Source organism: Ceratotherium simum, chromosome 2, assembly GCF_057802395.1.
Source record: "Ceratotherium simum simum isolate JZ-2026a chromosome 2, ASM5780239v1, whole genome shotgun sequence".
NCBI classification, from domain to species: Eukaryota; Metazoa; Chordata; class Mammalia; order Perissodactyla; family Rhinocerotidae; genus Ceratotherium; species Ceratotherium simum.
In genome coordinates this window covers 10,122,538-10,145,357 of record NC_141901.1, presented here as the reverse complement: position 1 = coordinate 10,145,357, position 22,820 = coordinate 10,122,538, and the positions used below count along the sequence as shown (strand labels likewise).

Below are 22,820 nucleotides of genomic sequence, written 5' to 3'. Positions count from 1 at the left end.
ACTTACTATGGGCCATGCACTGTTCTAAGTCCTTTATGTGAAATGACTCATTTAATTTTCACAGTATATCAGTGGTGGAGGCTGGGGCAAGAGTTTAAATTTTTAGGTATTCCATATTAGAATTGAATAATAAAATATAAAAAAAAACTAAATTGTTTAAATTGTGTTAAAGCTACAAAATAGTGATTTCTAAGCACAAATGACTATAAAACATTTAAGCTGTTTGTCTTTAGTAATTCATTCTTAATGTATCTTACCTCAGGATATTCTCAAACACTGTTTCACTGGATTAATACAAATTTCACTGAATTAAAACAAATTATACTATTTTAAGAGTTTAGAAGTTTAAATATATACATATCTAAAATTTAAATTTCAAATGTCTTATTTGATCTTATTTATATTAACTCTCAACACCCTGAAAAATGTTAATATCATGTATAAATAACAATAGCAAAAAATTTTAAACAGAAAAATCAGGGAAAAAATAGATGCAGTCTCAAGGGACAAATTATTCCCTGTATCTTATAGGTCTAGTCTAATTGGGGAGTTCAAAGCATATAAATGACTTCTCATAGATTAGTTTTTTTGTAAACACTTAGGTGTTTTTTTCAAAGCTGCTCTTCTTTTTCTGCCAAATTTTTCTTTTTAATTATATTATTAAAATGAATTTTGGGAAGCCCCTCCATTTTGAACTTATTTTTAACTGAAATATTGATGAAATAAAAATAAATGTAACTTAAAAATCATATTTTATAAGGAAACCTTGAAGGGGCTTTACCAACTGAGGTACAACTATAAATAGTTCAAAGAAATTATATTATCTAGGTTGCTTGTAATGGAGGTTGGGTTACGTGCTTCACCTAAACAGGGAAGTTGGCATGTTTGCCTAGCAACAGCCGCTAAAACCTTCTGTTGTGGAAGGTTCCCTAGGAGTGAGGAGAAGGGAGGAGGAGGAAAAGCAGGAGGAACAGCTTAGTCTGTTTTTTCTAGCAGGGGACTGAGGCCTGGCTATTTGAGGAGGGAAAGGCTATCCAAGAGATAGACTTTAGATTAGCACATGCTAACCTAACCCCTCTGTGGTAGCTAGAAATTTGCTCTTTGGAGGACTGGAGGTACTGTTTAGCAGGTTGAAGAGAAGGTTACAGATTTAGCCCACTTCAAAGGGAGTAAATTCCAGTCAATAGAAAGACATCAATAGGTCTTCTAAAAAGAAGCTGAAATCTGAGTAGCAGGAGGGTGTTAGCAACTAAAAAGAGCTCCTCCGTGCTCAGAATTTAGGAAGCTGTGTGATATATTATTTACAAATAATATAAACACACTATCTGTCATAGTGATTGAATTTATCCCATTAAAGGCAGAATACCACTTTTCCTACTATTGGTGATGTCTGCTCACTTGGCCAACACTTGAGCAAAAAAAGGATGATAATGCAGAGGAGTCTTAACTGGTTGCTTATTTGAGGACCATCTCCCCTATTCTAGACGATTTATTTTGAAACAAGGACCATACGGAATAAAAAGAATTCCATTTCTCTTCCTTCTTAAAAGCAAGAGTTTGGCTAAACCGAATTGTCTTGAAGGGGACTCCCATTACCCCAAATCAAAATGGCTTCTTTTCCATGAGGGAGACGGAATTTTCAAGGGTCACAAGGTTAGCTTTTAGATCCAGCGGCTCTAATAGAGGCCGAATCTTTGCCTGTCCCCCCTGAGCCAGACAGCTATTATTGTTCACATAGGCCTGGAGGGACGTTTTGGAGCATGTGTCCAGGCCTTTGGGCTGTTTCGCCGCGCGGGGAGGCTCATCTCGGAATTCCGTGAGAGGGGTGACTAGGGCAAAGCTGGTGTGATAGACAACCGGGATAAAACGAGGTAACACATTCTTCCGGAGGTAGGGCTGGGGGAGGGGAGATGTGAAAAAGAAACAAGAGTAGAGAGTCAAGAGCTGAGAAAGCCAAAGGGGCAGAGGTAGTGCGAGATTCGATGGAAATGTCAGAAATTTTCCAATTCGCCCTGGCCGTCTGGCCACTTGCCCGCTGGGCGCGAAGGCGCTGCGGGGGGAAAGGCCGGGCAGACGGACGGACCAGTTCCCCGGCTCAGGGCGTGGGTGGCACGCTGGATCCAAGCGGTGCGCGTCGCCACCCTCCCCGCCGGGCGTTGGTGGCCGGTGACTCAGAGCTTTGGTCCCGCGCCCGCCCGCCCCGCCCCTCCGCGTGCCCCGCCCCCGGTAGGCGGAGCCTCGCCCTCGTCTCCGCCCCAGTCTCCGGGGCGGGCCGGAGTCCGAGGAAGAGGAAGGGGACGAGGACAACGAGCGACGGGGCGGAGGAGGAGGAGGAAGAGGAGGCAGAGCAACAAGATGGCCCCTGCTGCAGGAGCAGCCTCAGCAGCAGCAGGTGGGAGCTCGGAGGCGGCGCTGGCGGTGGCGGCGGCGGCCGTGGCTCGGCGGCCTGGGAAAGAGTCAGAGTCGACGGTGGCAGCAGCGGCGGCGGCGGCTGCCGCGGCGGCGGCGACGGCCGCGGGGACTCGGAGCTGAGAGGAGCTGCTGCTCGGACCAGCGCGGTGAGCGAGCGGCGGGCGGCGGCGGCGTGGGGAGCGGGGCGGCCGCGGCCCGGCCTCTGCCGGGAACAATAGGCAGCTGCGGCGGGGAAGGGGCTGTCCTCGCCCGCCCTCCGCTCCTCGGCGGTAGCGCCCGCCCGCCCGGCCCCAGGCCCCGCCGGCGACCGAGGGGCTTGTCAGTGGCCAGCGTCCTTTAGGCCTCAGGCCTCCGCGTGCAGCCTGGAGGGCCTGCCGGGGTGGGGAGGCCGTGGGGAGGTGCGGACGCCGCCCTGGACCAGGGAGGGCGACGGAGGCTTCGGCCAGAGGGAGGGGGCCGAAGGGCTGCTCGGCTCCTCTGTTCCTCCAAGGGTCTCGGCCGGGAGGGGAGTGCGCCCGGGAAGGGCTTTTTGGACCCCTACTCTGTGGGGGTGGGGGAGGAGAAGGCGTCTGTAAACAGGCGCCGCCTCTGCCTCCCTGCACCTCGGGGCTGCTCCCTCCCCCTCAGGGCTGCTTCCTTCCCTAACCCTTGGAGTGCTCCCCTTCCTCGGCCCAGTGGGTTTTATGACGTCTCTTTCCCTGGAGCTCCTGGAGATCGAGCCAGATAGGCTTCTTTTTTCCTGGTGGCGATAGGGAAATTGTGTATGCAGGTGTCTTTAAAAAAAATAATTTAAGTGCAACAACAACAAAAAATACACAAGGTAAAATGTGATTATCCATAGAGGTTGGAGAGGGATGGAGGGTTAAGGGATGTTCATCTTTAAACCTCTCTAGGCATCATTTCTCTCTGAACATCAGTTATGTCCACGGCCCGGGTGACAGGGAAACAAGGGCCCTTTTGGGAGCAGTAATGATATAACTCTTGACATCCCAGAATAGTCCATGAAACTGGAAACAAAGCCACTTACTGGCAACGCGAAGACAAATTGTAATGTTTGAATAGCACTTTTTTTCAAACGAACTGTTTTGAATTATTAATGTGCCGCGTAAGAAACAACATTAACTAGCATAAAATGGACCTAATGAAGCATTTCTTCAGGAGACAGAAGTGGTTCCTCTCCAGGCTAGAACTTCTTGTGTTCTGTCTCATGTTCTGATTTCACCTTTCAGTGATTTATCCTAAAATTGTTCAAGACCAATCCTTTCCTCTGAGTTTGAAATTGGATTTCTAAAGCAAATTTTATAAAATTTCAAAACTTTCTTATAGTTTTCAAAAACTGGAAACAACTGTTGTTCTGTTTCTCATGTTTAGACTTACCAAGAGAGAGCTCTTCATTGTATTTACCCTCCGGTTGTGGTGTCTGAAACTTGAACAGTTAACTACTATTTCTCCTAAACCTAATTTTTCAAGACTTCTGCCATGTCCATTTACAAGTGAGGGGGGAAAATGATTTAAGTTATTTCTATTCCGGTTTCTACCCAGGTGTGCAGAAATTTATATTAAAATTGTTTGGATGCATCTAAGAAGATTGCTTTTCCCTGTTTAACATTCAGTCGCATGGTCCATCTAGTTTGTGTTCTTAAAAGGAAGATTTACCTGTGCAGAGAAGGTGCCGGTTATCTTTCACCCATTTTTAGGGTAAATTTCTAATTAGAATTGCCCATGTCTGTGGTAATTCAAAGCATTTTCAGGTTATATGAAGTTTAATGAGCGACCCTAGCCCTTAGTTCTTCCACAAGAGTTGCCAGTAAATAGACTTGCAATTGAATAAACGTGGAGATTGAGCTATCTTATTGTTTAGGCATGAAGTATAGTGGATGGATATGAATGACTTTCATTTAATGCTTAGCATAAATAATGTTGTGGATATTTAGACTTTTTAAGTGGTGGGGAAAGAACTACTTTCACGTGACTCCTGCTTATGTGAATTTTCTGGGAATAAGTTTCAGAAAGGACACTTTTTTTTAAGTGCTCAAATCCATGATTTTTTTTTTAAGCTAAATTTTGATAGGTAGAATGCAAGTCAAGTCTATATTGTAATGATACTTAAATTTATCTGTGACCCTAAACCTGTTAGAACAATTGTAGTAATTTAGGAGTTTGTAAATTCTAAGTGGTTAGTGTGCTTTGTTATGAAAAAAAAAATCTCATCATGTTATGTCAAGGACTAATTTGCATCATACTTAATATCATTTTCCTGAAAACAAAGATTTTTTGTGTTTGAAATTTGGATGTTGACCCAACAATTTATGGGTTGAGTCTAGGTCCCTATTTCTGTTTAATATGGAAAAATCTTTGAGAGAATTCTGTTTTTATTTGTGTTTTAAGATGTGATCCCTCAATTGTCATGTCTTCAATGTCAATGTTTATTCTAATTATTTCAGTTCAGATTTTCTTAAGTAATATTTAAGAATTTCCTTCTAAGAAGTTTTGGGACCATAGCTGCTGAATTAGATTTGTATTTTCTTGGTAGTATTAAAAGTTAATATGTTTGATTCATTTGAAGAGATTTAAAAAGTTTTTTTGGTACATAAAAATTTTAAAATGACAGTTTTTCAAAGCATATTTGTTGAATGAGTAAAACATTCTCATTTAATCCTCCTAGTTAGGCTGTAATACTGGTGGTATTGTTCTCACTTTATATATGAAGAATTTGAGGCCAGGAGAAGCTAAGTAACTAGCAAAATGGCCACATAATTAGTAGGTAAAAGAGCTTACTCAAACCCAGGTCTTATGACACAAATTAGATGCTTTACCACTGCCACCCTATGTCTCAAGGTTAAACTTTGAAACATCTCCTGTTTTGACAAATTTCTTGTTTTGACCGTGAACTAAGTTTGTAATTCTGTACTTGCCTTTAGCCCTAATATCCTTTCTATTATCATTATTTGTACTCTGCCAAATATTCAGTTATAAGTTTGAGAAAGTATTTATTCATGTGAATTACAAAAGAAACACTTATTTTTGTTTTTAGCAGATCTGAATGCTGTAAATGTAGAAACTCATCCCATTTACATAGGACAGATTTGTGGTATTGCCATGATTGTTTCATGGCTTTCATTTGTTATGTAAGCGAGTACTAAATTGTCTTTGAAATACTTTATGAAAATTTAAAAATGACTTTAGTAACATTCAGTGGTGTTCAAGTTGGATCAGCTAACATTTGAAATTCTTCTTTTATAATTTTTTTTAAGCCATAGACTGTTTAGAATTCTGCAGCATTTTTTATCTCCAGATTTTAGGGCTTGAAATGGAGTTTGATGGGTTTAAGCAGTCTACTCTTGCATATATCTTGAAAGTGGTTGGCATCCAGCAAAGTGAAGAATAAACTGGTAAATGATCCTTGTTTGGTGGACACCTCGGAGCAAGATGTTCCTTGGCAGGGTATACTGACCTGTTTTTTTTAGCTTTGGCCCTGTCAGTGCTCAGGAGTTCAGGTGTTCTTTGGGGTTGGATTCAAATGGATTTAAATTTTCAGATTGGCCTGCATTGAAACAGTCACAGCAGCCTGTTCGTAGGATCCTCTTTAAGATCTCCTTCTCTTTTGTTTAATCCTGGAGTCTAGCCTGGATTTGGACTAGCCTTGGAGATTACAGCATAAGATTAATTTTGTCAAGCAGTTATACAAAGGAATTTTTGTCACTCCAAAGTTTCTTTAAGGTAGATTCTATACGTTTTCAATTGTGAAATTTATTAATCTAAAGTAATGTTGCCCTACATCCCCAAGACAGTTAGCTTTAACATATTTATTTATATCCATTATCAGTCAGACTTGTGCCTGTCTACTTCTTATATAATATTCTTGTTTACTCTTTATATAATACCGGACACTTCTTATCAGTTCACAATGTTTTCTTTTTTAACAGTTTTTTTAAATTAATTAATTAATTAATTTTTTTGTGAGGAAGATCAGCCCTGAGCTAACATCCATACTAATCCTTCTCTTTTTGCTGAGGAAGACCGGCTCTGAGCTAACATCTATTGCCAATCCTCCTCCTTTTTTTTCCCCCAAAGCCCCAGTAGATAGTTGTAGGTCATAGTTGCACATCCTTCTAGTTGCTGTATGTGGGATGAGGCCTCAGCATGGCTGGAGAAGCGGTGCATCGGTGCGCGCCCGGGATCCAAACCCGGGCCACCAGTAGTGGAGCGCACACTTAACCACTAAGCCACGGGGCCGGCCCCACAATGTTTTCTTGATTGACGTTTGGGAAAAGAATTATAGTACAAAATTTGAGTTCCCCCTACATGCAGAGTTGAGCTGACTGAAATTGCATTCCGTCGTAGAGGAATAAATGTTTTAAGGTTCATTTATATTTTTCTTTGAGATTATTTACAAATGTATGTCAGAGCAGTATTCTTTTGATGTTTGTCGAGCGTTTTAGCATTGATGTCAGTACATACCTCACTGATTATTACTGTGCATATATGGCAATAATTTAACTTGTAATACCTTTTATCTAAAAATCTCCAAGATCTAAATAACATTTGAACATGGGCAGCAATGTTTTTGAAGAAGAGTTCTAAAGGGGTCAGTTTTATCTATCTATGTTAGCATAAACTTTTTTCATTGAGGTTCAATTCATGTAACATAAAATTGACTGTTTTAAAGTAAACAGTTTAGTGGCAGTACATTCACAGTGTTGTGCAACCACCAGCTCTAATTCGAAAACATTTTTATCACCCCCAAAGGAAACTGTACCCATTAAGCAGTTACTCCCCATTCCACCTTCCCCCTAGTCCCTGGCAACCACCATTCTACTCTCTGTCTCTATGGATTTAATATGAAATCATTTTGAGGCAAGATTGAGGAAGAGTACTATGTATAATTGAAACTGCAGAAAAAACTTTGGGATATGGTTGTAAGGAATCAAAACCACCTCATTCTTTGCATGCTTCTGTAAGTACAGTTGGCACACTGCCGGGGGAAGAAAAGTTGGAAGTCACAGCAATATGTAGTTTTAGTCTTTATCACTCCAAAGGAGTTGTACTCAAACTCTCAGACTCATTGTGTTTCCTCATTGGGTTGTGAGAATTAACTAAATTTTAATGTTCTATACAAATGTGAGCAACTAATACTTATTTAGTCTATTTTCTACAAATCGTTTGCCTTTTGGTTTTTCTTGATGTCTAGAAGAAACTTGGATTTATTTGAGATTATATTGGGAAATGATTGTTAGATTGAAACTGTGATCTTTATGAGTCTAACTTTATGACTATTTTATTCATCTAACCTTTGAGAATATTTAGTTATGATTTGCTTGACACTCTGCTTTTAATCCCTTGTTAAATAAATCTTGAAACCTTGGTCTTGGCCCTATACCCGACTCCCTCCAAAAACCTCGACACTGTTAAAGAAGCACTTGGTTTGTAGCACTTTTTTTTGTTGTTTTAGTTGGTTGATTGAGGGAGAAAACAATTAGACTCTTTTTTTCTGGAATAAAGTATAATAAAATCAGACTTTTGTAAATTGAGAATTGCTGCTAAGTTTGAAGTTTCAGTTTGGAGCTTTGGAAATATTCTTTTATCCTTAAATTCAAAATGATACTTCCCGTAATTAAATTGAAATCTGAAAATTTATGGTGAGACATGAAATACAAGTTTCATGTTATTAGTAAAGATTTGTAATGGGTTACAGGAGATGTAAATGAGGAAGAAGAATTTAAATTTTGATACTAATCTCCCCCTTTTTAGGGAAAATTTATTTAATTAATAAATTTAGTTGTAAGGACAACTTAAAAAGTGATGAAAGAATTAGGAAAGAATATTTAGAACTCAGTGCAGTAAAATTCTTGCTTTTTTTTTTTTTTTTGGTGAGGAAGATTGGCCCTGAGCTAACATCTGCTGCCAATCTTCCTCTTTTTGCTTGAGTAAGATTAGCCCTGAGCTAACATCCATTCCAGTCTGCCTCTATTATGTATGTGGGTTGCCACCACAGCATGGCTTGATGAGTGGTGTAGGTCCAAGCCTGGGATCCGTACCCGGGCCACCAAAGCGGAGTGTGCCAAACTTAACCACCAGGCCACCGGGCTGGCCCCTGCTTTTCTTTAATAGTGACTTTTTTCAGAAAAACATCAACTCTCTGTGAATATTTATATTTCTATGTTTTTGTATATACCTCATTAATTTTTGATAGTAACATTTATTGGAAAGCTAGTGTACTAAATTAATAAATTTAGTCATAAAAATAACATCTTTAAACGAGGTGATGTTTAAATTTTTTTTTTGTTTATTTATTTTTCCCCCAAAGCCCCAGTAGATAGTTGTAGGTCATAGCTGCACATCCTTCTGGTTGCTGTATGTGGGACGCGGCCTCAGCATGGCCGGAGAAGCAGTGCGTCGGTGCGAGCCCGGGATCCGAACCCGGGCCGCCAGTAGCGGAGCACACGCACTTAACCGATAAGCCACGGGGCCGGCCCTAAACGAGGTGATGTTTAGAGATCTATGCTTGAAAATATGGTTTAATGGAAATTTTTGGGAATGAAACAGGATCATTATATTCTTAGCATTATTATAGAACAGTATTTCATATATCCAGGTCCCAGTTTAGAATAAGAAGTAGGCAAAAGACCTTTAGTTGTCACAAAATTAATGAACTAAATCATCTGCATTAAGGCACTGGCTTAGAAGCTCTCTTAACTTTGTACATAATTCTAAGAAGTTTGATTATCTGTTTTATAATCCCACAGCAGATTAAAAGGTGCAAATTAGATGTTGGAGTAGAGGTGCTATAGGTAAGTTGGACAGCAAGGGGCAGTGACATGAGAAAAACCACATTAGCTTGGAGGCATTTAATATAGGGACAACACCTCTGTAGACTCTAAGTGTATCGTTAATTAATTACTGTATTGTGCTCTATAACCTGTTGTTCCTGAGGATAAGTTCATTGTGAGAAAATTCAGTTATGTTTGTAATTTTGGGAATCATAAAAATATATACAGAGTGTATTAGAACATAGATTTTGGAGTCAGTATATCTAAATTCTCATCTTTTTATCACTTAAGCGTCATGATTCTTCATCTCTAAAAACAGAAATGGTAATAGCTTCCTTTAAAGATGTTTTTGAAATTTAAGTTAGGTAACATACCTTTAGTATTGTACCTGACATCTAGTACCCATTCACTAAATGTTATTTTCCTCCTTAAATTCTGTTTAACAAAAATGATTTAAAGGTATCCATCTAGAATATTTGAAGAAGTTCTGTAAAATGTTAATCTTCAAGCTACGTGTAAACTTTGTACATATAGTTTAGGATTGACTGTATGTGGACTTTGGGAGTAGTGGTCAGAAATGAAGTACCATTCTCATTTTCTTCCCACATCAGCCTTTCAGTAATATGGACCTGTGCTGTTCAGCTACTAGCTACATATGGCTAAATTTTTTGATAGACTTAGTTTTTGGGGGGCAGTTTTATGTTTACAGAAAAAATTGCGCTGAAAGTACAGAGTATCCATATACACCTCCCCCCACAGTTACTTCTGTTAACATCTTAACATTAGTGTGGTGCATTCGTTATAATTGATGAACCAATATTGATAAATTATTATTAACTAAAGTCCATAGTTTACATTAGGATTTACTCTTTGTGCTGTACAATTCTATAGGTGAGATTGTCTTGTTTCACTTAGCAATGTATGTTTAAGGTTCTTCCATGTCTTTTCATGGCTTGATAGCTCATTTCTTTTTACTGCTAAATAGTACTCCATTGTATAGATAAATTTAAGTTTTAATTAATTAAAATCAAATAAAATTAAAAATTTAGTTCCTCAGTTGCATCAGCCACATTTCATGGGCTCCATAACCACCTGTGGCTAGTGGCTACCATATTGGAAAACACAGATATAGAACATTTCCATCATCTCAGGAAGTTCTGTGGAAGAGTGCTGATATAAACTATTCCCCCAAGGTCCAGTTCTCTGTTTATATTCACTTGCACAGAGAACCTACCTATTTACATGGCCTCAATTTGTCCTCAAGCCCACATTTTCAATGCTTTGTTGCTTGTGCTCCTGGCAGCCCTAACTAAGTTTGACATAATTTAAAATCCTTTGCTCTCCCAAAGAAGCAGCCTTTCTAAATGTTGTCTGTTATAGTATGGTTTCCTAAGTTTCCTATCAGGGCATCATCTTTCACTCTACTCTTCTTTGATCCTGAAATCTGGAGTTATCTTTTTCTTTCTTATTTTTCTCTAGACCTTTTGAATATTTATCAAAGATATACAGATCTCAGAGCTAATAAATGACAGTTGAGATTAGAATCTAGATCTCCTTAGTCTAATTCTCTCTTGGGATCCCTGCTAGTTGGGGTTGCTTTTACAATCGCTTTTGAAGTTACAGTCGCTTTTGAAGAGGTTATTGGGGACTATTTGATTGTATACTGTGTAATTTAAAATATTATATTCATAAATCAAAACTATAGAGGCCATAGCTATAGATTTAAAAAATAATAGTGATGTATTGTTCGTTATTCTTATTTTTTAAACAATTAGAATCTTAAATGAAGAAATTTATCCTATTTAGCTGATTTCTCTCTGTAATTCACTTATGATGGAAAAATATTTTTCCTCTATGTGTGACCCATTTTAGATAACAAAAATTAATTTCTAGTACTAATGTAAATTGGCTGGTAAGGGTGAATAGAATTTAAGTGAACGTTATTGGCATCCAGAATTCTCTATTGGCACTGATTTACATTTGGATTCTATTCATGCTACACTTTGATTTGTAAGATCCAAATAGGTTACCACATGAACTTGTATCTTCCTAAACTCATGTTCAAGTTTCCAGAGCTTGAAAAATGGACAGCCGTGTGTCAGTCTCTTGCTTTTCTTTTGAGGTAAACTGTACCTCTACTTCTGCTGAAATTAGCCATATTGTGTATGGCCTTGATTAGACCTTCTCTGTATACTGGTTATGCTTGCCCCGGGTTTGGGTCCCAGGCGTGCACCGACGCACCGCTCGTCAGGCCGTGCTGTGATGGCCTCCCATATAAAGTGGAGGAACATGGGTGCGGATGTTAGCCCAGGGCCAGTCTTCCTCGGCAAAAAGAGGAGGATTTGCATGGATGTTAGCTCAGTGCTGATCTTCCTCACAAAAAACAAACAAAAAAACCCCACAAACCTAGATTTTAATCATCCTTTTGAAATACTTTCCCTGTAACTACTGCTTTTAAAACTCATGTTTTTTATGTCAATTTTTATGTTAATTACCCCATTGATAGCAGTTTTTGAACTGTTTTGATTAAAACTGTCACTCTTTGCTTGAATCTAGCCTCTCTTTAAGTTTACTAAAAACTTAATAAATATTAGGCTCTCCATATATTTAGAAGAATTGAGTTATAGGTTCTTTGGATCAACTCATTTGATCTGAGTCAGTTTTTTCCGAAATGTCATTTTATTATGTAGGTCTGCAATTGATGAAAACCTGCTCATAAGGGCATAAAAGCCCCTTCCAATCTGTTCTCTTTCTACCACTATAAAAAAAAGATTGTTTTTTGAAATAAGAAAATCCTTAGAATAGACAATGTAGTGTTTAAATCTCTTTAAATGCGTTTAAGCGTAGCTTAGAATATCACAAAGCCTAGAACAGGTAATATTCTTATGAAAGTATCATTACATACTGAAATATCAGCACCTAGTCCACTAATGATTGACATGCATTAGTTAATTCATTGTACTCAGAGTGTTAAGATAAAACTTTAAGCATCTTCTTAGGTGCATAAAGACAAAATGGTGAGGGGGCAGAGGGGAAAGAACGGGGGAGCAAAAGCCTATCAACAGTCTCCATATTTGAGAGATATTTCAGGTTTAATTGATAATTTTTTTATTATCTTTTTTGTGTGTGTGTGAGGAGCATTAGCCCTGAGCTAACATCTGTTGCCAATCCTCCTCTTTTTGCTGAGGAAGATTGGCCCTGGGCTCACATCTGTGGCCATCTTCCTCTGCTTTATATGGGACGCCGCCACAGCATGGCTTGACAAGTGGTGCGTGGGTCTGCGCCTGGGATCCGAACCTGCGAACCCCGGGCTGCCTAAGCAGAGCGCATGAATTTAACCACTGCGCGCCACCAGCTTGGCCCCCTTTAATATCTTTTCTGTTTTTAAAATACTTAATTTTTTTAGAGCAGTTTTTGGTTCACAGCAAAATTGAGAAGAAGGTACCGAGATTTCCCATATACTCCCTGGTCCCACACACGCACAGCCTCCCCCGTTATCAAATCCACCACCAGAGTGGTGCATTTGTTACAATGATGAACTAAAAGTCCATAGTTTACGTTAGGGTTCATTCTTGGTGTCGTCCATTCTATGGGTTTGGACAAATGTATAATAACATGTATTCATCATTATAGAGTCGTACAGAGTATTTTCATTGCCCTAAAAATCCTCCGTGCTCTGCCTATTCATCTCTCCTCATCCCAACTCCATGGATCTTTTTATTGTCTCCATGGTTTTGTCTTTTCCAGAATCTCCTGTAATTGGACTCATACAGTATGTAGCCTTTTCAGATGGCTTCTTTCATTTAGTAATATGCATTTAAGTTTCTTCCATGTCTTTTCATGGCTTGGTAGCTCATATCTTTTTAGTACTGAATGAACATTCCATTGTCTGGATGTACCACAGTTTATTTATCCATTCATCTACTGAAGGACATCTTGCTTGGTTGCTTCCAAGTTTTGGCAAGTATGAATAAAGCTGTTATAAACATCCATGTGCAGGTTTTTGTGTGGACATTAGTTTTCAACTCCTTTGGTTAAATATAAAGGAGAGTGATTGCTGGATCGTATGGTAAGAGGATGCTTAGTTTTGTAAGAAATTGCCAAATTGTCTACTGAAGTGGCATTTTACATTCCCATCAGCAACGAATGAGAGTTCCTGTTGCTCCACATCTTTGCCAACATTTGGTGTTGTCTGTGTTCCAGATTTTGGCCATTCTAATAGGTGTGTAGTGGTATCACATTGCTGTTTTAATTTGCATTTCTCTGATGACATACGATGTGAACCATCTTTTCAAATGTTTATTTGGAATATAATGTTGTATGGTTGGAATTATACAATATGTAGCCTTTTCATATTAGCTTCTTTATCCTTATCTTTTTAATCTGCCACTTCAGTTTTAGCTTTACTTAGCTTATAGATATTTTTTAAGGATTTGCTTAATTTTGGAGGCATACTTTCTTCTAAATATGTACTAATATTAGTATTAAAAAATATAACATCTTGTGGTGATTGATTCTGCTCTCTGTCTTGAGTCTCATTGCCATTCAGCTTTATCTTTTATGTGAATTATCCCACACTATGTTTAAAAATATGAAACTTGCCACAGTCAGGCAGAGTAGTGACTTTTTTTTAAGTCATTTAACAATTATTGAGCAACTACTATATGCCATGCAGCATACAACAATATGGACTTTCTCTTACAGAAAGAGCATAGACTATATTGGGAACATGAGAAGGGCACCTAATAGAGACTAGGCTATAAAAGATTTCTTGAAAGAGCTTCCTGAGCTGAGTGGGACTTAAAGGATGAGCAGGGGTTTAGCATTCCAGATTTAGGAACCCCTTGAACCAAGCAAGAGCTAGAGTGAAAAAGTATGTATCACGTGCAGGGAAACCTTCATACTTTTGTTGCTAGAGTATAAAATATGAGGCAGATGGTGATGAAAAATAGGCTGGAGAGGTAGGTGGGGGCCACATCCTAGAGATCTTTTATGACGTGTTCATGCACTTGGATTGATCCTGTTGAGGTGCCATTTAAGATTTTTGTGGATGTTTGTTTTTTAAATTGAGGTATAGTATACATGCAGTAAAGGGCAAAATCTTAGGGGTACATCTTGATGACTTCTTACATATGTACACTTGCTTAACCACCACCCAGATCAAGATATACAATGTTTCTAGCACCTAAGAATTCTTTGGCTCCTTCCCAGACAATATACCCTCACCACTGCCTCTCACCTTGCCTAACAGTTATTCTGACTTCTAGCACTGTAGGCTATTTTGCCTCTTCTTTTTTTTTTTTTTGGTGAGATTGGCCCTGAGCTAACATCTGTACCAGTCTTCCTCTGCTTTGTATATGGGACGCTGCCACAGCATGGCTTGATGAGTGGTGTGTAGGTCCGTTCCCAGGATCTGGACCTTCGAACCCCAGGCCGCCAAAGCGGAGTGGGTGAACTTAACCACCATGCCACCGGGCCGGCCCCGTATTTTGCCTCTTCTTAAACAAAATCATGTATCATGTATTCTTTTTGCTTCCTCTATAAATTAAATCCTACAGTAGGTGCCATTTTGTATCTGGCTTTGTTCATTATGAGTTCTGTGAAATTCATCCATATTATATGTAACAGATCATTTTACTTTTATTTATTTATTTTGCTGAGGAACATGCGCCCTGAGCTAACATCTGTGCCAGTCTTCCTTCACTTTGCGTGTGGGTCGCCACCACAGCATAGCCGCTGACGAGTGGTGTAGGTCTGCACCCTGGAACCGAACCCGGGCCACCGAAGCAGAGTGCGCCGAACTTAACCACTAGTCCATGGGGCTGGCCCCGATCATTTTATTTTTATTGCTGTATAGTATCTGTTGTATGAATTTATCACAGTTTATCTATTCTACTGTTGATGGACGTTTGGGTTGTTTCCAGCTTTTTGTGAATAAAGCTGCTTATGAACATTCTTATGTGTGTCTTTTGGTGGACATATGTAGTCATTTCTCTTGTATAAATACCTAGAAGTGGAATTTTTAGGTCATTAGTAGGCTTTTGTTTGGCCTAAGTAGATATTGCCAGTTTTCTGAAGTAAATGTACCAATTTACACTGCCATCAGCATTGTATGAGAATTCTATATCCTCATATCCTCTTTAATACTTCATATTGTTGATTTAAAAAATTTTAGCCAGGGGCTGGCCCGGTGGCGTAGTGCTTAAGTTCGCATGCTCCACTTCGGCAGCCCGGGGTTCACAGGTTCGGATCCTGGGCGTGGACCTATGCACTGCTTATCAAGCTATGCTGTGACAGGCATCCCACATATAAAGTAGAGGAAGATGGGCATGGATATTATCCCAGGGCCAGTCTTCCTCAGCAAAAAGAGGAGGATTGGCAACAGATGTCAGCTCAGCGCTAATCTTCCTCACCAAAAAAAAAAAAAAAAAAAAAAATTTTGGCCTTTCTCAGGGCTGGCCCAGTGGCATAGTGGTTAAGTTTGCACACTCCACTTCCCGGGGTTCGCAGGTTCGGATCCCAGGCGCGGACCCATGCACCCCTTATTAAGCCGTGCTGTGGCAGGCATCCCACATATAAAGTAGATGAAGATGGGTATGGATGTTAGCCCAGGACCAATCTTCCTAAGCAAAAAAGAGGAGGATTGGCAACAGATGTTAGCTCAGAGCTAATCTTCCTCACCAAAAAAAAATTTTTTTTAGCCATTCTGGTAGGTGTGTAGTGGTATCTCATTGTCATTTTATTTTAAGTTCTGTTCATGAGTAATGATATCTTGTAACTCTTCAATAAGCATATCATGTGCTTATTGGCCATTTGGATATCCTCTTTTGTGAAATGTCTGTACAAGTCTTTTGTCCTTTTTTTCGTTGAGTTGTTTGTCATAGAAGGAAAACATAGGTGAATGGCTGGCAGCTGTGAGGAGGGTGAAGGAAGGCAAGAAGAAAGCTGGAGGCAGAGATCAGTTAAAAGGTTACTGTGTGATCCAGATGAGAGAGATCGTGTGCTCTATGAGGTCAGGGACTTCATATTGTTCAGGGCTGTATCTTTAGATTCTCAGACATCGTCTGGCACATAGTAGGGGCTCAATAAGTATTTTCGGAATGAATGAATACAGACCTCAATTGCGGAAGTAGAGAATGAAAGGAAGGTATAGATGAAAGAGAGAATAAATTTTTTTTTAAAATAATTTTATTTATTTATTTATTTTCTCCCCCAAAGCCCCAGTAGATAGTTGTACATCATAGTTTCACATCCTTCTAGTTGCTGTACGTGGGACACGGCCTCAGCATGGCCGGAGAAGCGGTGCGTCGGTGCGCACCCGGGATCCGAACCCGGGCTGCCAGCAGCGGAGGGCGCGCACTTAACCGCTAAGCCACGGGCCGGCCCGAGAGAATAAATATTTTAATAGGGGTAGAAGAGGATGGAATCTAGGATGATTACCAGATTTCTATATGTACATTGACTGTCAAGTTAGATAGTGGTGTCACCAAAGAAATAAAGACTACAGAAGGAATTACCAGTTTAAAAATAGGGATAAGTTTAGCTACCATGTAACCTTGAGCATATTACCTAACATCTATGCTTCAGTTTCCTCAACTCTAAAATTAAGCTGTAATGATACCTAATAGGGTCATTGTGAGGACTAAGTGAGATAATGCATGTAAAACGCTAAGATTAGTGCCTCGCACATAGAATGTACTCAAAAAAGGTTAGAGATAGAAACAAACAAAAGTCCGTCTTTATGGAGCTTAAATTTTAGTCATGGTGGGTGTACACTATAACAAAATAAGTAAAACATAGCATATTGGATGGTAAGAAGTATTATAGAGAAAAATTAATCAGGAAAGAGATAGGAAGAACAGTTTGTGTGTGATGGTAGTGGGATTGAGGTTGAAGGATCAATTGAAATATTTATTTAAAATTGAAGGATCGATTTTAAATAAAGTGATCAAGTAAGGTCCTCCCTCAGGGAATTCATATATTAATGCCCATAAGGAAATGGGGAAAAGGTTCAGGGTTGGGGGAAGAGTGGGACAAACTGTTGGTAATTTTTTAAGATAAGAAAGCAGGGCTCCCTATTTTTACTAAAGAGTAGAGTGTAATATTAGTAGATATATCTGTTTATTGTGCAACCCACAGCAGTTAGATTTATCTCAGCCTGTTTTCCCCTCCTGCCTGCAACACACACACACTACACAAACCTAAGTATGAATTTAATCTCTAAAAGATTATCATTACATATTTTGGAGGAAGTGATTTGTGTTTAATTCTGATATAGTAGCAACAAATCAGTAGGTTCTCTTAACAGTAGCTACTACTTCGGAATCAGCAAAATATCTTCTTTTATAATTTATATACCTGTTCCAAACCACTTTATGTATATAAGGAAGATACATGGTAGTTGTAGGCTTCTGTGTTTGGAGTCCATGTAGCAATTTGTTCATTCTTTAAACTCCTCAAAATGAAATTTTGCCTAGGATAACAGTCTAGAAATAATTTTAAAGTGGAAAATGAATCCATACTTTTTTTTTTTATAGCATTATTTTTCAAGTATGTGCAATTGAAAGTCATTGTGACTTTGTTTTCTAGAAATAGTTTAAATTCTATCAGGCATATTCCATAAAAATAGTAATGAAAATGTCCTTAAGCCTTGGCCAGTAGATTATGGCGATAATGCATTTTAATAGTACTAATGTTGTTATTTTATTATTATTAAATATGTAGGATTATATCTTTAATGCAAACATTCTTAGGTCAAAGTATACACTCAGATATCACCCAACCATTGCAAAAGAAGTATGTTGCACATGCAGCCTGCCTATTCTGAATACATCTGCCTGTTGTCTCTTTGTTGCCAGTTCTACAATCAGTCAAAGCCCTATGGGAGCCACCAAGTGCCACAAGGAAGTCTAAGGCACAAGCTCCCTGGAAAAACGAAATAGAAGCAAAAAAGGAAGAAGTGAGGGCTAGCAATGTGACACATACGCTGCTTTGTTTTCTTGAGGAAAGAGGAGACTCTTTGTTCTCAAGTTTTGTTACTGACCCCTGTTTTTTGTTCCTTCCAGTTCAACACCAGAAATCTGCTGCATTCAAAATCCAAATGTCATCACTGCTCCAAAAATGAGTTCATGAAGGCTAGCTTCCTAACTGTGGTCAATTTAACTGGAGCGCTTTATTACAGCTTAAAAATATAAATGTAGGGAAAAAAACCACAGCAAATATAATGTTGAGTGAAAGAAGCCAAAATACAAAAAGAATATGTACTGATGATTCCATTATATAGAGTTTTAAAACAGGCAAAACTAATCTATAGTATTGGAAGTTAGGATATTAGTGACCTTTGAGAAAGAATAAAGGAGTAATGATTGGGAGGAATGGTAAGGGGGCCTTCTGGGGTGCTAGTAATGTTGTATATCTTGGTTATACAGGTATGTTCACAATGATAATTTATTGAGCTGAACACTCTTTTTTTTTTTTTTTAATTTTATTTATTTTTTTTCCCCCAAAGCCCCAGTAGATAGTTGTATGTCTTAGTTGCACATCCTTCTAGTTGCTGTATGTGGGACGCAGCCTCAGCATGGCCGGAGAAGCGGTGCGTCACTGCGCGCCCAGGATCTGAACCCGGGCCACCAGCAGCGGAACGCGTGCACTTAACCGCTAAGCCACGGGGCCAGCCCTGAGCTGAACACTCTTGACCTGTATACCTTTCTGTATGTATGGTATACTTCAATACATTTAAGTGTCTTAAAATATATATATATAACATTAAGATTCATTTTCTGTTTTAGTACCCTGATTATTTTTCAGTTCCAATAAAATATTCCTTGGGGCTCTCTTCAAAAGAAAGAGTATTTGCTGCAACCTACTTTTTTTTTTTTTTTTTTTTTTAAATAAACTAGTAGGCTTAAACAGTTCCAGGGTTCCTGTATTAAATCTACTTAATTTAAAACTAATCAGGCTCAGATTAAACCTAAAACAGACACCATTTAATTTAAATCTTTATTTATGGCTGACTAATAAAATAATTACTGTTAAGATGTATAATAAAAAAAATTACAGGTGCTGAAAGTTGAAGGACATTGTATTATAGTGGAAAAAGTACAGACTTTGGAGTTGGACAAATGTGGGTTCAAAGTATGACTAAACTACTAAATTAGCTGAGAACTATTTTCAGTTTTCTTTCCTTCTTTCATCAGTAAAGTAGAGGTCATATCTATCTCAGAAGGTTGTTGGAGGATTAAATGAGATGATCTATAAGGGCTTGGCACTCAAATCCCACTCCCTTCTCCCATAGTTTTGGGATGGAGGGGGAAAAGATTTGGGGAGTATATAAAGATAGTAAGAACTTTATGGTAGGTAGGTAAAAGCAAGTATAACTTGCTGAAGATGACTAAGGTGATGATGGTAAGAAAAGTTGTTTTTAGATTGTAACCAGTCAAGACTAACATCTAACTTGAGAGCATATGAATCATTATCAATATTAAGAGTTAGTAATGCTGCTCTGGCACATTGGCATGGAGGACTGTTACATGGATGACAACTTAAATGTATTAAGTGGAAATACAATAAAAAATTTTAGATAGATTTAAATTGAACCTAAGTGGCACATATTTTTAAGTCTAAAGGATTTTTTGTCCATGCTGTGCTCTGAAAATGTTGCCATATTGGTACTCTTGAATGCTTTTCCCTTTAGTTACTGATAATTTATGCTGCAGGATTAAGGAGCTAAATTTCAGCATGTTGTGTTTATGAAGGTACTTCAATATATTAGTAATTTTTAGGGCCTTAAAAAAGAGGATAGATTCACTGTATTATAAGGTTGTAATTCCATTGAGAGAGCCTTTCAAATTCCAGTGTCAATATTACGTTCAGTATTACTGTTTTCTCAAAAGGCTGTGGTGAGATTTATAAATGTAAAATTGTTAAGTCTTAATTATATAAACAATTATCCGATATCTGTTATTGAGTAACAAACCACCCCAAAACTTAGTGGCTTAAAACAACAACTATTTTATTTGCTTGCACTTTTGAGTCAGCAGTTGGGGCTGGTTTAGCTGGGTGGTTCTGCTGCTGGTCTCCACTGAGGCCAGTCGTGCAGCTACAGTCATCTGGCAGCTCAAGATGGGGCTGATTGTTCTAGGCATCTGAGCGAGGACAATGTTTCTCTGTTCTTTTGATCTTGCCTTTGGGTGCTAACTCAAGTTTCCTCACTAGTGGTGCCGTGTTCAAGAGAGTGAGAGTGGAACCTGCAAGGTCTCCTGAGGACTAGGCTCTGGAACTCTCCCAGCATCACTTCTGCTGCATTCAACTATTCAGAGTAATAGGCCTGAATATTAATAGTATTACTAATTAGTAATATTAATAGTAATAGTAAAGTCAAGGCCACCCAGATTCGAGGGCTGGGGAAATAGACCCCATCACTTGATAGAAAGAGCAACAAAATCAGATTATAAAGGGGCGTAGCTACAGAGATGGGAGGAATTGTGGCTGTCTTTGCAGACTACCACAACAGATGATTAAGAAACCTAAGGAGAAAGTCTTATAATAGTAAAGTTAGACAAACCTGGGTTGCAATCTCAACTTTACCGCTTACTGGCTGTGAGACGTTGAGAACGTTGCTTAACTTTTCTGAGCCCTGATTTTCTCAAGGGTGTGATAATATTTTGCAAGGAATTAAAAGATAATGCACTTTAAGTTTTTAGAATATTTTTTGACCCATAGTAAATTCTATTGTTGTTATTTTAGAACTTACTCTTCCTTTAAGTCTCCATTTGCTTATATTGCTCACTTACTACTACTTCAAAGGTAGGAATGCCAGCATAGCTTTTTAATAAGTGATGTCCCAGAAGCCTTCAGAATGATAAAGAAAATTGAGGGATTTTTCCTCTATGTTTGCCAGCTTTGATATATTGAGACATATATTTGCTCATATCATAAGTTGTCTGCTTAGGGCCGGCTCCGTGGCTTAGCGGTTAGGTGCGCGCGCTCTGATGCTGGCGGCCCGGGTTCGGATCCCGGGCGCGCCCCAAGGCACCACTTCTCCGTCCAGCGCGAGGCCGAGTCCCACGTACAGCAACTAGAAGGATGTGAACCTATGACATACAACTATCTGCTGGGGCTTTGGGGGGAAAAAAATGAATAAATAAAATCTTTAAAAAAAAAAAAATGTCTGCTTAAAATAATCAAACAAAAACCTAGACTTTATATTTGGGTACATAAACCTTGAGGTATCTCCCTGCCTCCCTCTTCTAAAGTGGAAATATGTGTGTGTGTTTATTGTAAAGAGGAACTATCAAATTTTTTAAAATTGCATTTATACCTCTTGAACTAATTAATGTTCAAACTCTTTGGGATATAAGAATACTTGGATTTTTAAGTTTTTAATGTCTTTGGTTTATAAGTTTCTGTTTTGTAGCGTTCTGTTTTGTAGCATTTAGGGAAGAAATCATCTAAAATTAGCATCACTTGCTAACAATATTAAATTCAGAGTTTACATATTGGTCACAGAGAGTTTGTCATCATGTTGCTGATGTTAAATGTCTTTTTCATCCAGTGTCTTCAGGTGGGAAGTAAGATTATTGATTTGAGATCTTTCTTTTTTAATGTAGGCATTTAAAGCTATTAACTTCCCTCTAAGCCTCACTTTAGTTGCATCCTATAAATTTTGGTATGGTGTGTCTTCATTTTCATTCATCTCAAAATAGTTTCTAATTTCTTTTTTGATTTCTTCTTTGCCCTATTGGTTATTTAGGAGTGTGTTATTTAATTTCCCTGTTTTGTGAGTTTCCCAAATTTCTGTTATTGGTTTGTAATTTCATTCCAGTGTGGTCAGAAAACATAATATTTATGATTTGAATCCTTTTAAATTTATTGAGACTTGTTTTATAGTCTAGCATATGGTCTATCTTGGAGAATGTTCCATATGCACTTGAAAAGAATTCTGTTGTTGGGTAGAGTATCCTATGGATGTCTTTTAGGTCTAGTTGGTTTATAGTGTTATTCAAGTCTTTTATATCCTTGTTGTCCTATGCATGCTACTCTGGATGGCAAGGCCCTAGGTTTCTTTCTGAGCAGCTTTCCATTAGCCCAGCTGACATTCTATTGGAGAAAACATAAATACTCCAGCTTGATAGGTTTGCTAATGTATATTGTCTGGCTTCTTCTGTATTAAAACCATGGAGAAAATAGCAAGAGAGAGAAAAAAAAAACCCAAGATATTTTCTGATTTTAAAGAACTTACAGTCTAGTTATAACCTAGCTTTGCTCTATTGAGGATACCATTAACAGGGATACCAGTTAAGAAATTGTCACAGTAATCCAGGTAAGAGATGTTGGTAGCCTAAACTAAGGTATTGGGAATGAATGGAAAGGTTTCAAGAAACGTTAAAGAAATAAAATGAATAGAACTTGGTGATTGATTAGATGAGGGGGAGGGGTTTGAGGAAAAGGGAGTAGTAAAGGATGATTCCTCATGCTTCTCTTAACAGGTAGAGTCACTCAATCATTGATGTAGGAATCAAAAGGTTTGGTAAAGTTGAGATAGTTTGAGACCCTAGTTGGATATGGATGGCTAGTAACCAACTGGTTATATGGCCCTGATACTCAGAAGAGAAGTCTGAACTTGAGATACACATTTGG

General features: G+C 38.6%; 1 protein-coding gene across 5 annotated transcripts in view; it reads left to right on the top strand.

Annotated features, from left to right (window-relative positions):
* The first annotated feature begins 2,315 nt into the window (after window positions 1–2,315).
* Window positions 2,316–22,820, top strand: part of RC3H1 (ring finger and CCCH-type domains 1) — an 80,742-nt gene continuing 60,237 nt past the window's right edge. For 3 of the 5 annotated variants that reach the window (XM_087438147.1, XM_087438158.1, XM_004425022.3), the window contains exon 1: window positions 2,316–2,558. The gene's annotated coding sequence lies outside the window, so the exon portion shown is untranslated. The remainder of the gene's footprint in view (window positions 2,559–22,820) is intronic. The other 2 variants (XM_014783398.2, XM_004425023.3) reach the window with 1 other exon arrangement.